This window comes from Neoarius graeffei, chromosome 6, assembly GCF_027579695.1.
Source record: "Neoarius graeffei isolate fNeoGra1 chromosome 6, fNeoGra1.pri, whole genome shotgun sequence".
NCBI classification, from domain to species: Eukaryota; Metazoa; Chordata; class Actinopteri; order Siluriformes; family Ariidae; genus Neoarius; species Neoarius graeffei.
This window is the reverse complement of record NC_083574.1, coordinates 81,319,673-81,333,675: the sequence shown is the minus strand read 5'-3', so window position 1 is coordinate 81,333,675 and position 14,003 is coordinate 81,319,673. Positions and strand designations below refer to the sequence as shown.

The following is a 14,003-nucleotide window of genomic DNA, read 5'->3' as shown; positions in this document are numbered from 1 at the left end:
TCTAGGAGCGTCTCCTGACGTTCCCAGGGCGATCCGGATGGGCCGAATGGAAGTCCCGACATAGTTCTTTATCAAGGACATCCCGAGCAGGAACCCAGCAGCGCTCCTCAGGACCATAGCCCTCCCAGTCCACCAGATATTGCAACCCGCCGCGGACCCGGCGGGAGTCAAGCAGGCGATTCACAGTGAACACAGTCTGCCCCTGGAAGATGCGGGGGGGTGGGGGGTTCCTAGGGGCAGGGGCATACGTAGACGTCAGTACGGGCCGTAACAGGGAAACATGGAAAGTGGGGTTGATCCTCAGAGTCCGGGGCAACTGGAGCCGGTAGGAGACAGGGTTCACCCTGCGCACCACCTTGAAGGGGCCAATGTAGCGAGGAGCAAGCTTGCGGTTCTCCACCCGCAGTGGAAGGTCCTTAGTGGACAGCCAAACACGCTGCCCAGGGCGGAAAGCGTGTGCAGGTCTTCTATGGCGGTTGGCCTGAGTCTGGTTGGTTCTGGAGGTCTGTATGAGGGTCTTCCTGACCTTGCTCCAGGTCTTGCGACACCGTCTCACATATTGGTTGACCGAGGGCACCCCCGCGTCCTCCTCCTGGTCCGGGAACAGAGGTGGCTGGAACCCGAATTGGCACTGGAATGGCGACAGCTTGGTGGCCGATGACTGCAGGGTGTTGTGGGCGTACTCCGCCCATGGCAGCCAGGTGCTCCACGATGTCGGGTTATCCATAGCCAGGCCTCGCAGGGTGGTTTCCAGGTCCTGGTTGAGCCTCTCCGTCTGACCATTGGACTGTGGGTGAAACCCAGAGGAGAGGCTGGCAGTGGCTCCGATGACCTTGCAGAACCCGTGCCACACTCGGGAGGAGAACTGGGGCCCTCGGTCTGAGACGATGTCCTGTGGAAGACCAAAGACTCGGAAGACATGATTAAACAAAAGTTTCGCAGTTTCAAGAGCAGAGGGGAGTTTGCACAGTGGTATGAAGCGGCAGGCCTTGGAGAATCTGTCAACTAAGACCAAAATGACCGTGTTACCTTGTGACTCAGGGAGACCCGTGATAAAGTCGACTGCCACGTGGGACCAGGGACGCCGGGGAATGGTCAGAGGATGCAGGAGACCCTGGGGACGCTGTCGTGGGTTCTTGGTTCTGGTGCAAACCTCACAGGACAGGACAAATGACCTTACTTCCTTCTCCATGTTAGGCCACCAGAAGCGTCTTTTCAGGAAGTCCAGGGTCCTCCGAGCTCCCGGGTGGGCGGTGAGAGGGGAAGAGTGACCCCACTGGAGAACCTTGGCCCAGGCTTGATGTGGGACGTACAAGAGGCCTGGTGGCCCCGTCCCAGGACCGGGGTCCTGGCGTTGGGCTCGTCGGACAGCCTCCTCAATACCCCAGCGGACAGGGGCCACAATCCGGGACACAGGGATAATGGGCCCGACTTCATTCTCCCTGTTAGTGGCAGAGAACAGTCTGGACAGTGCGTCAGGTTTGGTGTTCTTGGAGCCGGGGCGGTATGAGAGGGTGAAGTCAAACCGACTGAAAAACAGGGCCCACCTAGCCTGTCGAGGGTTCAGTCTCTTGGCTTGCTGGAGGTACTCCAGGTTCTTGTGGTCAGTCCAAACCAGGAATGGATGTTGTGCTCCCTCCAGCCAGTGCCTCCACTCCTCAAGGGCCAGTTTGACCGCTAGCAGTTCTCGATCCCCCACATCGTACCGGGACTCAGCAGGACTCAGGCGGTGGGAGAAGTAAGCGCAGGGGTGCAGCTTTCCTTCCGAACGTTGAGAGAGCACCGCGCCGACACCACTGTCCGAGGCGTCCACCTCCACGATGAATGGTTGGGAGGTGTCCGGGAGAACCAGAATGGGTGCCGTGCAGAAGCGGTCCTTGAGGTCTTTGAACGCCTTTTCTGCCTGAGGAGACCAGCCATAAGATCCACCTGTCCCTTTGGTGAGGTCTGACATGGGTGCTGCCACAGAACTGAAGTTCCTGATGAACTTGCGGTAGAAGTTAGCGAATCCTAAGAACCGCTGAACCTCCTTAACGGACTTGGGAGTAGGCCAATCCCGGACGGCCAGGGTCTTGGCAGGGTCCATTTGGAGTTGGCCTGTCCGTACAATAAATCCCAGAAAGGAGACCTTGGGAACATGAAATTCGCATTTCTGGGCCTTGGCGAACAGATTGTTCTGTAGCAGCCTCTGGAGAACCTGGCGGACATGGTGGCGGTGCTCCTGCACGGTCTTGGAAAAGATAAGGATGTCGTCGAGGTAGACAAAAACGTATAGGTTAATCATGTCCCTTAAGACGTCGTTGATTAGGGCCTGAAAAACAGCTGGTGCGTTGGTGAGTCCGAAGGGCATCACCTGGTATTCGTAGTGCCCAGACGGAGTCTTTCTGTTAGGGTTTTGCTGGGATTCGAACCTGGTTCGTTGGTGTGATAATCCAGCAAACCCCCACTAGGCCACCAGGGGGATGACTCAAATGCAGAGGCGTGAGGCGGAAGTAGAAAAAGAATCAAAAGGTTTATTTAAACTATATACACTATATACAGGGCAAAACAAAAGACAAAAAAAAAACCAAAGAGTATAATCCAAAAGAAAAGCAAAGTGCAAAAATTCAAAAGCTAAGAAGATCAAAAAACACAGTACAAAGGAAACTGGAGATAAACATAACAGCACAAAGACTCCGTGACAAGAGGACTGAACTCAGGGGTATAAATAGACAAACTAATTAAGGACACAGGTGAAGATAATTAGGCAATTAACACAAACACAAAACATAGGAACAGTGGCGGCCTCTAGAGGCCAAAATAAACACGACATGAAAAGGAAACAACAGCGGCCTCTAGAGGCCAAAACAGTCCTAGTCCTAACACAAATACAATGAAAAGTATTTTTCCAGTCTCACCTGTGAAAGGTAATCCCATGTGATCCCATTTGGACGGTACAGTTAAACGCAGCTAATCTTTATTCTCCACTTTGACCTATCCAATATGGCGGCGAGGATGACGTATGATTCTACGCAGAAGGCGGCGTCTTTAATGGTCCGGAATAAATTGAATGCTACACATTGATGGATTAATTTGTTGTTTCTCACCTGTGAAAGGTAATCCCATGTGATCTCGTTTGGACGGTACAGTTAAACGCAGCTAATCTTTATTCTCCGCTTTGACCTATCCAATATGGCGGCGAGGATGACGTATGATTCTACGCAGAAGGCGGCGTCTTTAATGGTCCGGAATAAATTGAATGCTACACACTGATGGATTAATTTGTTGTTTCTCACCTGTGAAAGGTAATCCCATGTGATCTCGTTTGGACGGTAAACCTGTTGGTACAGTTAAACGCAGCACATGAATCTTTATTCTCCGCTTTGATCTATCCAATATGGCGGCGAGGATGACGTATGATTCTACGCGTAAGGGGGCATCTTTAATGGTCCGGAATAAATTGAATGCTACACGTTGATGGATTAATTTGCTCTTCTACGCCCTTTTTGAGGAATGTATTGTAGGACTTACTGTAAACCAACATCTGAAGAGGTGAGATCGCTCCTTTTTTCCCTATTTTTGCTGGCGGGATTGACTCTGCCCTAAGGGCAGAGTCTCTCTCTCTCTCTCTCTCTCTCTCTTTCTCTCTCTCACTTTGCACCATTACACAATAAATATTCACAGTGAAAATATTTTGTAAGCGCGTTTCATGAACCAAGTTATAGGATTTGTTGACAACTCGCATCGAGTTCGTTACACTTCTACCCGGCGTGAAGCACTCACAGTCATGTGATTGTGACGTCATCGTAAACAAATCCGTTCTACTCATCCAGACGACTTCACAACGGCAACGTTGCCAGATCTTTCCACTCTGGAACCCGTTCTCAAAAAGACGGCGTTTTGGGCACCCAAAACGCCAGTGCCATGTGGATGCCAGGCCTAAATGATAAGCAATTGTATCGGAGTCACCTGAATCCGTTGCCGTGTGGACAGGGCCTAGGAGAGAGAGCATTCATTGTGCTGCTTGCTCGACTATTTAACGCTGATCTTTGTGCTACGATGCTTTTGGGAAACCCAGGCCAGATCATTATTAAATGGATAGATAGATAGATAGATAGATAGATAGATAGATAGATAGATAGATAGATAGATAGATAGATAGAGTGGTGCTTGAAAGTTTGTGAACCCTTTAGATTTTTCTATATTTCTGCATAAATATGACCTAAAACATCATCAGATTTTCACACAAGTCATAAAAGTAGATAAAGAGAACCCAGTTAAACAAATGAGACAAAAATATTATACTTGGTCATTTATTTATTGAGGAAAATGATCCAATGTTACATACCTGTGAGTGGCAAAAGTACGGTATGTGAACCTCTAGAATTAGCAGTTAATTTGAAGGTGAAATTAGAGTCAGCTGTTTTCAATCAATGGGATGACAATCAGGTGTGAGTGGGCACCTTGTTTTATTTAAATAACAGGGATCTATCAAAGCCTGATCGTCACAACACATGTTTGTGGAAGTGTATCATGACACGAACAAAGGAGATTTCTGAGGACCTCAGAAAAAGCGTTGTTGATGCTCATCAGGCTGGAAAAGGTTACAAAACCATCTCTTAAGAGTTTAGACTCCACTAATCCACAGTCAGACAGATTGTGTACAAATGGAGGAAATTCAAGACCATTGCTACCCTCCCCAGGAGTGGTCAACCAACAAAGATCACTCCAAGAGCAAGGCATGTAATAGTCGGCGAGGTCACAAAGGACCCCAGGGTAACTACTAAGCAACTGAAGGCCTCTCTCACATTGGCTAATGTTAATGTTCATGAGTCCACCATCAGGAGAACACTGAACAACAATGGTGTGCATGGCAGGGTTGCAAGGAGAAAGCCAATGCTCTCCAAAAAGAACATTGCTGCTCGTCTGCAGTTTGCTAAAGATCACATGAGCAAGCCAGAAGGCTATTGGAAAAATGTTTTGTGGACACATGAGACCAAAATAGAACTTTTTGGTTTCAATGAGAAGCATTATGTTTGGAGAAAGGAAAACACTGCATTCCAGCATAATAACTTTATCTCATCTGTGAAACATGGTGGTGGTAGTATCATGGTTTGGACCTGTTTTGCTGCATCTGGGCCAGGACGGCTTGCCATCATTGATGGAACAATGAATTCTGAATTATACCAGCGAATTCTAAAGGAAAATGTCAGGACATCTGTCCAAGAACTAAATCTCATCAGAAGGTGGGTCATGCAGCAAGACAACGATCCTCACCACACAAGTCGTTCTACCAAAGAATGGTTAAAGAAAAATAAACGTAATGTTTTGGAATGGCCAAGTCAAAGTCCTGACTTTAATCCAATTGAAATGTTGTGGAAGCGACCAATTCACGTCAAGAAACCCACCAACATCCCAGATTTTAAGCTGTTCTGTGTGGACGAATGGGCTAAAATTCCTCCAAGCCAGTGTGCAGGACTGATCAACACTTACTGGAAATGTTTAGTTGCAGTTATTGCTGCACAACGGGCTCACACCAGATACTGAAAGCAAAGGTTTACATACTTTTACCAGTTACAGATATCTAATATTGGATAATTTTCCTGAGTAAATAAACAACCAAGTATAATATATGTTTTGTCTTATTTGTTTGACTGGGTTCTTTTTATCTACTTTTAGGGCTTGGGTGAAAATCTGATAATGTTTTAGGTCAGTTATGCAGAAATATAGAAAATTCTAAAGGGTTAAACTTTCAAGCACCACTGTAGATAGATAGATAGATAGATAGATAGAGTAGCAGCAATTGAATTTTTCCCGTTCCAACCGCACGCCATGCGACTGCCGTGCAGTTCCCAGCTGAACGCCAGGGGGCTGCCATGAATGGCTCAGACCCCCCTTCCTCCCCTATTTTAATTCTAAACACGCCCATTCATTCGATTCCACGGTTCTCTCATAAAAAAAAAATCTTGAAATGATGTGTGAAGCTTTTGTACTGCACTTCCCGATTTCAGTGAGAAAGTAGCTGTAGAATAAATGTGAGGTAAATTTTACCCAATTTAAGTATTTCATAGCTTTTTATTTCAGTTATTTTATACTCAATATATGGAATTAAATCTACCCCAAACAAGTCAATGCAAATTGTTACCTCAGATTTATTGGGTAAATTCTATACGGTAGGTTACTTTTTCAGTGCAGGAGCAGCCGAAACTGCGGGTCTTGGTAGTCTGGTGGTTACTGCACATGTCCTGTACTGGTAACTCCTGAAACATGGTTTGATTCTTGCCTTGGGTTTACTCGCTCAAAAATAAATATTTAAAAAAAAAAAGACTCTTGCAATGAAGCACTGTGCACTTTTTAGTGTTACATGTAGGTCCTTGTATCATCCGATCATTCAAGTATTCCATTCAATCTGAAAAACAAAAAAAACACTCAATATTTCGTTTTCCTGTTTTTCTGTATGACCAAAAAATGAGGGATTGGTGTTTGTTTTCCTTTTTCCAACTCAAAACAGAACAAATAATAAACAGGGAAACCAAAATGAAATAATAACTCTAATTTACGATTATTGATTTTCTCTATTCCCCACGCTACATTAGCCTTCCCATGATCCTCAGCGACAGTCCATCATCATCTCTGCGTCTATGAAACAGAAAAATTGCATGTGCATGTATATCTCAAGTAATTTATTCATACATCCTATTCATTTAATATATTAAGCTGTTAATGTTAAGCTTATGATCTCTTAATTATTATTATCTCAATATAATAGTAATCCGTACTCGAGTTGAGGGGGGATGGGGGGGATGCCATCCCCCCTGGAATACAAAATGGTCAAAATCATCCCCCCTCTAAAATGGACATCCCCCCTCCCTTCCCTTGAGCAATTTTATCAATAAATGTGGACATTACTTCTATTTAACATTGGAATTAGAAATGCCATTCCACGTAGCTTTGCTGAAACTGAGCATACAGTAAGCTACCGCGAGAGAGGGCACGCACAAGCGAAGCGTTTGAGGAGGTGACATTCAGTTGGAGTTCAGTTATTTTTTATTTCATTCAGCATCAGTGACAGCAGCGGATTGCAGCATCATGGCCAAGCGGAGTGGACAGCAAGACCTAAGCAAGTTCGGCTTTAAGATCGCAAGAAAAAAACATTTCAGGAGGTAAGTCAAGAGTTACGAATATCAGTCACACTTTCTGTGAGCCCACTATCATGCTGTAAAGTTACCGATATGGAGCCTAATTTGTGGGCGGCGGATAACAACACAGCTATCATAATGAATGTTAGTTTGGAGTCTATCCAGCTATCGATAGCTTACTCAGGTTCATGTTAGCTTTGATTTCTTGTATAAGGCCATTAATTTAATCAGCCTGGACGTTCGTTTGTTATTCTTCTGGCAGCAAAAAGTGTTATTCAAGACAGGAAAGCTAAAATAAATGACACTAGCAGTTTTGAAGGCTTCATTGCCTCATTAGAGAGCCGGTCACAACATGTAAGGCAGAGCAGGATTGGTGTAGGACTTGACAAAGTATCTGCTAAAATGCAGCTTTCTTTTTCTTCGTCATAGGCTCTTCTTCTGTCTCCTCAATGGGCCTTTTCCCCTTTCCAAAGAAACTTTCCAAAGATGCCTGCTTTTAACTCATTATGCTAGCTTGTATCCAGTATGTATCAAAGTGCTGGTATGTATCGAAGCAAAGTATCAAAGTATCCAAGGCAGCTCCTTGGTAACCGTCAATGTTACGGTGTCACGTGACCTAGATAACAGCGGGAATCAACGTTACAGAAAGAATCCGGTCATTTTTCAAAGCTCAAATCCTCGTTCAGATAATAAATAAATCAGAAATAACATTATAATTATATTTAATTAAATTATCTTATCCACTGCTCTTTATTCCAGATGACAGTCAGCAGCAACTGCAACACAGTGCGACAGGAGCTGGAGGACCCGGAGTGTGAGACAATACAAGCAGGAGAACCAACAGCTGAAGAGCTGAAGATTTACAATTTACTGTTGCTTGTTTTAGCTTATTGGTTACCTACCTACCTCTGTATTTAATTCAATGTTCCCAATGTTCAGCTTTGAATAAAAATTCTATTGACTTGATATGAAAAGATTCAGTTGTTCATTTACATTGCCTGCTGAGGTTTTAATAAATTATTTACCAAATGATTTAAAAGGAGCCTACCATGACTATGAAGTTACACTTCAAATTTGTCATCTGCATTTCACCCTAATATGGAGAATGTGGTAGGTATGTCAGCCAGGAGACTGACTAAATATGACACGACATCCACACTGTGCATGTTTTACAGTAAAACACCAGTGTATTATGTTTTTTTACAACAATAAAAAGGGTACACAGTGTGTACTACACACTTTATCAGCACAAAATACTGTATGTCTGGTAAATGAACAAGGTCCACAGACCTATGTTGTATGCAAACCCTCCTAAAAGCAAACCAGTTTCCCACCGACGGACCGACCGATGGGTCGACACGCGACTAAAAATTTCACCATCCCCCCTGGTTTGATTTTACAACTCGACCACTGATAGTAATAATAAATAATGATAACAATAACAACATGGCATTCATTTTGTTGCTTTCAACATATTGTGTCAGACCAACTTTGCTTTTTATTAGAGGACATGGGTCCGTGTATGTTTTGGTCATTGGATTTTCCCTTTAGGAATGGGTATTAAAAAACAAAAAACGACTGGTTTATTTGATTTTCGTTTTGAAACACAAAAACAAAAATTGAATTACACTGCATTTTTCTTTTATTTTCATGTTTTATTTCACATTACAAAAATAAATTCACTAGTCAACAGGAACGAAAAAATGGACCAAAAATAACCATTTTTTAATATTATCGCACCAGAAGCCAGCAAGAGCCCATCATAGACAGTAGAAGAAAAGTGCATCATCCAGGACTGAAGGAGATTGATAGCCTCATGACAATGACGGCAGCCACAGAGACTTCAAGGAGGAACATGGACCAGTACGTTGTGTTCAGAAAGGACAAGAGAGTTTGTCTTCGCGATGAGGACATGACTACCGAAAAATTAAGTCGGATCTTTCAGGTAGGTAAAAAAAAAAAAAAACGGATCTAACGTAGGCTACTAGCCTAACTTACTGTGTGCTTCATGCTAGCTCAAGTTTTTTTTTAACTTCAAATTTAGAATTAATGTAATTTGGACAGTTAGTTTGGAGGACTATCCTCATAGTAACAATAGATCACGTTTTTAAAACGCTATAATAACACTAATATTAGGCTTAGCTGGTTAATGTTAATTGACTTGTGTATTTCTTAGGTCTCAAGTCACAGTCTGTATCTAACAGATGACCCCAACGTGGCTATATTTGCTGGAGAGATATCTGGCGCATTCAGCTCATTCGACCTGAGCCCAAGGGGGCATTATGAAGTGCACGGCGAGGACGATGTCGCCTCAGGGTCAACCACAACGGGGTAACGCTTTGCCTTCACACGACCTTTGAGTACAGTCACCAGTGGCTCATTGCGGGGTGCCTCAGCCCTCCCCAGAGCCACTTCCAAATTATTTCAAAGGTAACATTAAGTTACGTATGAAACCATAAATAACATACTGTATATAACAGATTTTGTTGCACACAAGCACCATTAGCCATTCTTTGAGTCGTTTGTAGACTCTATTATCTAGTTATTGTTGATATACAAAGTAGTGGAAAGTAGTCAACTAGGCTAAATAATTTTATTTAAGTAGGCTACTGAGCATTTTAATTTGCTTCTATACTTCTACCAATACATTTCATAGCAAATATTGAAATTGTTACTCCACAATATTTGCTATATACAATATTAATATTTACTCCACAATATCTTACATAAGACCATTAAGCATTGCTAGGTGTCATGGTTTGTGTTCATGTGTCTCCCGTTCATGTCTTGTGTGATGTCATTCCCTGTCTTGTCATGGGGTCTGGCATGTTCCTTTAGTGGGAATTTGGTTTGTGTTTTATTTTGAAGTCTGTGTCTCCCCTCTGTGTGTCTCACCTGTTTTGATTACCCCTCTTCTCCCTGTGTATTTAAACCCTGTGTTTCCCCTAAATCTTCATTGGATCGTCTGTTACTTGTCATTTGTCCCTGCTTGGCCCTCTTGTGCTGTTCCTCCAGTGAGAAAAAAATGATATTCTTCCAGGTCAGTGTTCCTTGCTGAGGTGGTTGGTGGGAAGCTGAATCCTAGCAGAATGGTGGTGGTGAGGTTTTTAGAGTGCGAGGCTTCTCTTCAGGGGATTACCACAAAAGTACAGGATGCCATTGGAAGTCATGAGCCTTTAATATTGACTGATGCACAGGGCAACACCATTGTGGAGTCAGAGGGAACAACAGGTGGGTAACATAAATACAAAAAATTGTGTTTCTCTGTCATGAGTATATGCTTCTGATTACGAATGAGTGAACCACTTCAGTTGAAATGTTTTTTCCTGGTTTCCACTCCTACTCCAAGGGTTGCCTTACTGGAAACAAAACGCAAGAAAGGTTCTTGCTGTTCCAGAAAAGGACTTTAGAGAGCTGCAGGGCACCAAAAGAAGGAGAATGAGGTAAGGTCATCTCATTTACACTGAAATGTGTTCCTTTTTTGTTGCTTTGTTTTTTTTCTGTTAGACTTATCATTACATGACTTTTCAGACAATTTTGCCATTGCCACCTCTGTATAGGCTACACCATACATAGGGTTAGCGTTCCCTAATACCCTGTCTGCCACTAAGGAACCAACCCCCCCTTAAAGTATGAAAGCCTATCGACCTCATATTCAGGAATGGAATTTTTCACCCCTTACCAATTTTACTGTTTTGTGTATTTTTCCTAATAAATACATTTCCTAAATTGCAGATCTGACCTGGCAAAGCTACTTTTATAAATCAAATACTTATTATTTTTTAGTCTCTTTTCTAAACCTTCAAACCAAAGGTTAAGCTTCAACCCCACCACCACCAATCCTGCTCACCACATCCAGTACATATCTAACCTGGGTGTTTCGTTTTATCCTCTGTGTAACAGCCGAAAAGATGAAGATGTTGGAAGCATTGCAGAGGTCACAGAGAAAATTGAAGACCTAGTCCTTGCATCTCAGAGTCTCCCGGATGTCACTTCAACAATCAGGGAGCTCACCAGTCTGGCTGCAGCTCAAAAAGTGACCCTGACTCGTTCACAGCTACAAACCATTAAGCAGGGGTTCTCCTGTGTTATTTGCTTGAGTAAGTACCCAATGGATCTATTCTATATGGTGTGTGCCACAATTTAAGATTTACAAATAAGAACATTTTACTGGGGACACACTTGCAGAAATTGATTAGTTTTTCTCATTTTGTGTTTTAGAGTTCATGACAGAGCCGCTCTTCACACAGTGTTGCCAAAACATCATTGGCTGCAAAACTTGCATGGAGCAGTGGCTGGAGCACTCAGACACCAGTGCAAAATGTAGGGGAAGTGTTGAAGGAAACAGCATGTTTGAAGTCAATGGCCTGTCAGAGGCTTTTTCTGTGCTAAGGTCTCTTTTTGAAGAGGAATAATATTCATTTATTTACTCAAAAACAGGCAGGTAATTGAGTTTTGGTTTTTTTAATGATGAAAAATTGTTCAAATGCCCACTGCCACCAGTTCTACTCATTTACATTCATCGAGTTCTAACAACAAATTGTATGTTTACACATTGCGCCGAGTTGTGGCTATAAGAAAGAGAAGTGCCTCTTTGTATGGTGCGAAATCATTGTTGACTGCTCTAGAGAGCAGTTCAGAAATGTCAGGATATTTGTCTGCAAACTGACTCTCAGCCAGTACTTTTTCTTGTTCTGTTAAAAATGGATCTACTCCAAAGGTAGATTGTGGTGTCAGTGAAGATCCCAGCTGTTGTCTGTAGAGTTCTGCTGCTTCAACTGAGTGAGGCAACAGCTCCTGTGGGATTTTTTTGGGACACCCACTGCCAGCCAAGTCGTTTGGTATACCTTTACCTGTAAAATAAAGAACATACTGTTGACCTTGAGACTGATGTGTGTCTGTTGTAATTATTTTAATATTTGCAATACTGATTATTTCACCTGGAATTCGATGAGCATTCCAAGACTCTGCCACTCTTGTAAGACCAATCTGGCACAGCTGACCAGTCAGGCAGGACACACAGTATCGGACAAGGCTGTCATCCATGTCTAGTACTTCCTGGTCCACCAACTGCAGAAGGGCTGTCTTCAGGGGGTAGTTGACACGATTATTGATCTCCGGCCAGATTCGTTCAACTATGTGATTCTTGGCCAGCATCCGCTGTCTTGCATGACAGAATACTGTTTAAATGTCCACAAATTACAGGCTGTTACCTGAAAACATCTTCATAGATGGCAAGGTTGTTTTTTATGGCCATTGTGGAATGACCAACAACCTTTTTGCTGAAGCCATCAATGGCTACAACATGTGTGACCCCAAACATCACTAACTTTTCATTCTGGTCCAGATGAACCTTCTGTCCCATGTAGTCTGCCTGGTATGGTATGGGGTTGAGGTTGCGGGCACCCTAAAAGAAGACACAAAAATAATTTGACAATTCCACAAAACACAATGTAGGCTACAACGCTATCCTCCTCAACAACAAAGGCCTACTTTTAATGGGCTGATAATATGGCACCTTTGACACTTCAGGAGTAGCCTACAATATTATTCCCATAATTGAATCTAATTACTTTCTTTTAGCCTATCCCTTAGATTGCTGTTGTTGGGATGCTTGTATGTGGGTTAGTGTAGTACTGCTACTTTTCAACACCAATAGGTGGCAGTAGCACCCTGATGTGGGCAGAGCCGTATACGGCTCTGGATGTGGGTGGGTGACTGGTGCTCTTCATCAGAAGTAGGCTACTAGGAAAATAATACATTCTAAACGCTACACTAACAGAAGACAGCACAACCTGTTTCTATTTTCAAAGTAAAGCATTTGTTATTGTACTACCGCCAGAGACGTGCCCTTAACCACTGATCCTTGTTTACACCAACCTCTCTGTTTACATATGCACATCATAACACCACGTAGCGTAGGCTAGCCTATAATAATCCGCTAATCCATGAATTGATTTCTCAACAGCTTCGTTGAAAGCAAATGCATGTGTTTGTCATTGTGATGGTTATGAGGTAGCAGATAAGTTAAGTTACACGCCACTACCTGAATCATCTTGAATTTGACATTTATAGTATAGCCTACCTGGCGTCTTGCTTCATTGTAAGGTTGGTGCATAGTTCTGAGCACTGATCCTATTCGTGTCTCTGCAGCATGTACCCCTTTCATGGCGAGGTATCCCTTCATCATCCTTCTGCCAAATGTTGGTCCTGTCTAGAAAATAACAAACACAATTTTAACATTCCAAAATCATGCCGATATGTTTTAGTTATTGGGAGTAAGCATGGGGGTGGAGTGATTGTGCAATGGAATTTGCAAGTGTTTTATGGAATCTGTTTACTCTATTAGCCTATTGTGATAAATGTGAAATAAACTTGCTTCTTTGCACACGCACACACATCAAAGAAGAAAAGGTCAGTTTTCTTACCTCGGTAATGGCTTTTGCCACCTCCAACTCCAGATGTTCCTCGGGCAATCCCATCAAGTTTACGCCATTTTCAGCACAGAATCTTCTCACATTTCTAGCTGAAAATCCTCTCCCGCCCCCGCTTACCTCTGAAATGCGCGCAGAGATTTCGGAAGATGACAGGCCTTGTTTTGCCATGTCTAAAATCATTTCTGAGTAGGGCTCCAGAGACATTTTTCTCATTCGCGCTTTAGCCTAAATGGCAGCTTCCGGTGCGATAATATTAAAAAATGGTTATTTTTGGTCCGTTTTTTTGTTCCTGTTGACTAGTGAATTTATTTTTGTAATGTGAAATAAAACATGAAAATAAAAGAAAAATGCAGTGTAATTCAATTTTTGTTTTTGTGTTTCAAAACGAAAATCAAATAAACCAGTCATTTTTTGTTTTTTAATACCCATTCCTAAAGGGAAAATCCGA

General features: G+C 43.0%; 1 pseudogene; it reads right to left on the bottom strand.

The window, feature by feature from the left end:
* Positions 1-11,666: 11,666 nt before the first annotated feature.
* On the bottom strand, positions 11,667-13,759 carry LOC132888335 (uncharacterized; annotated as a pseudogene).
* Positions 13,760-14,003: the final 244 nt, after the last annotated feature.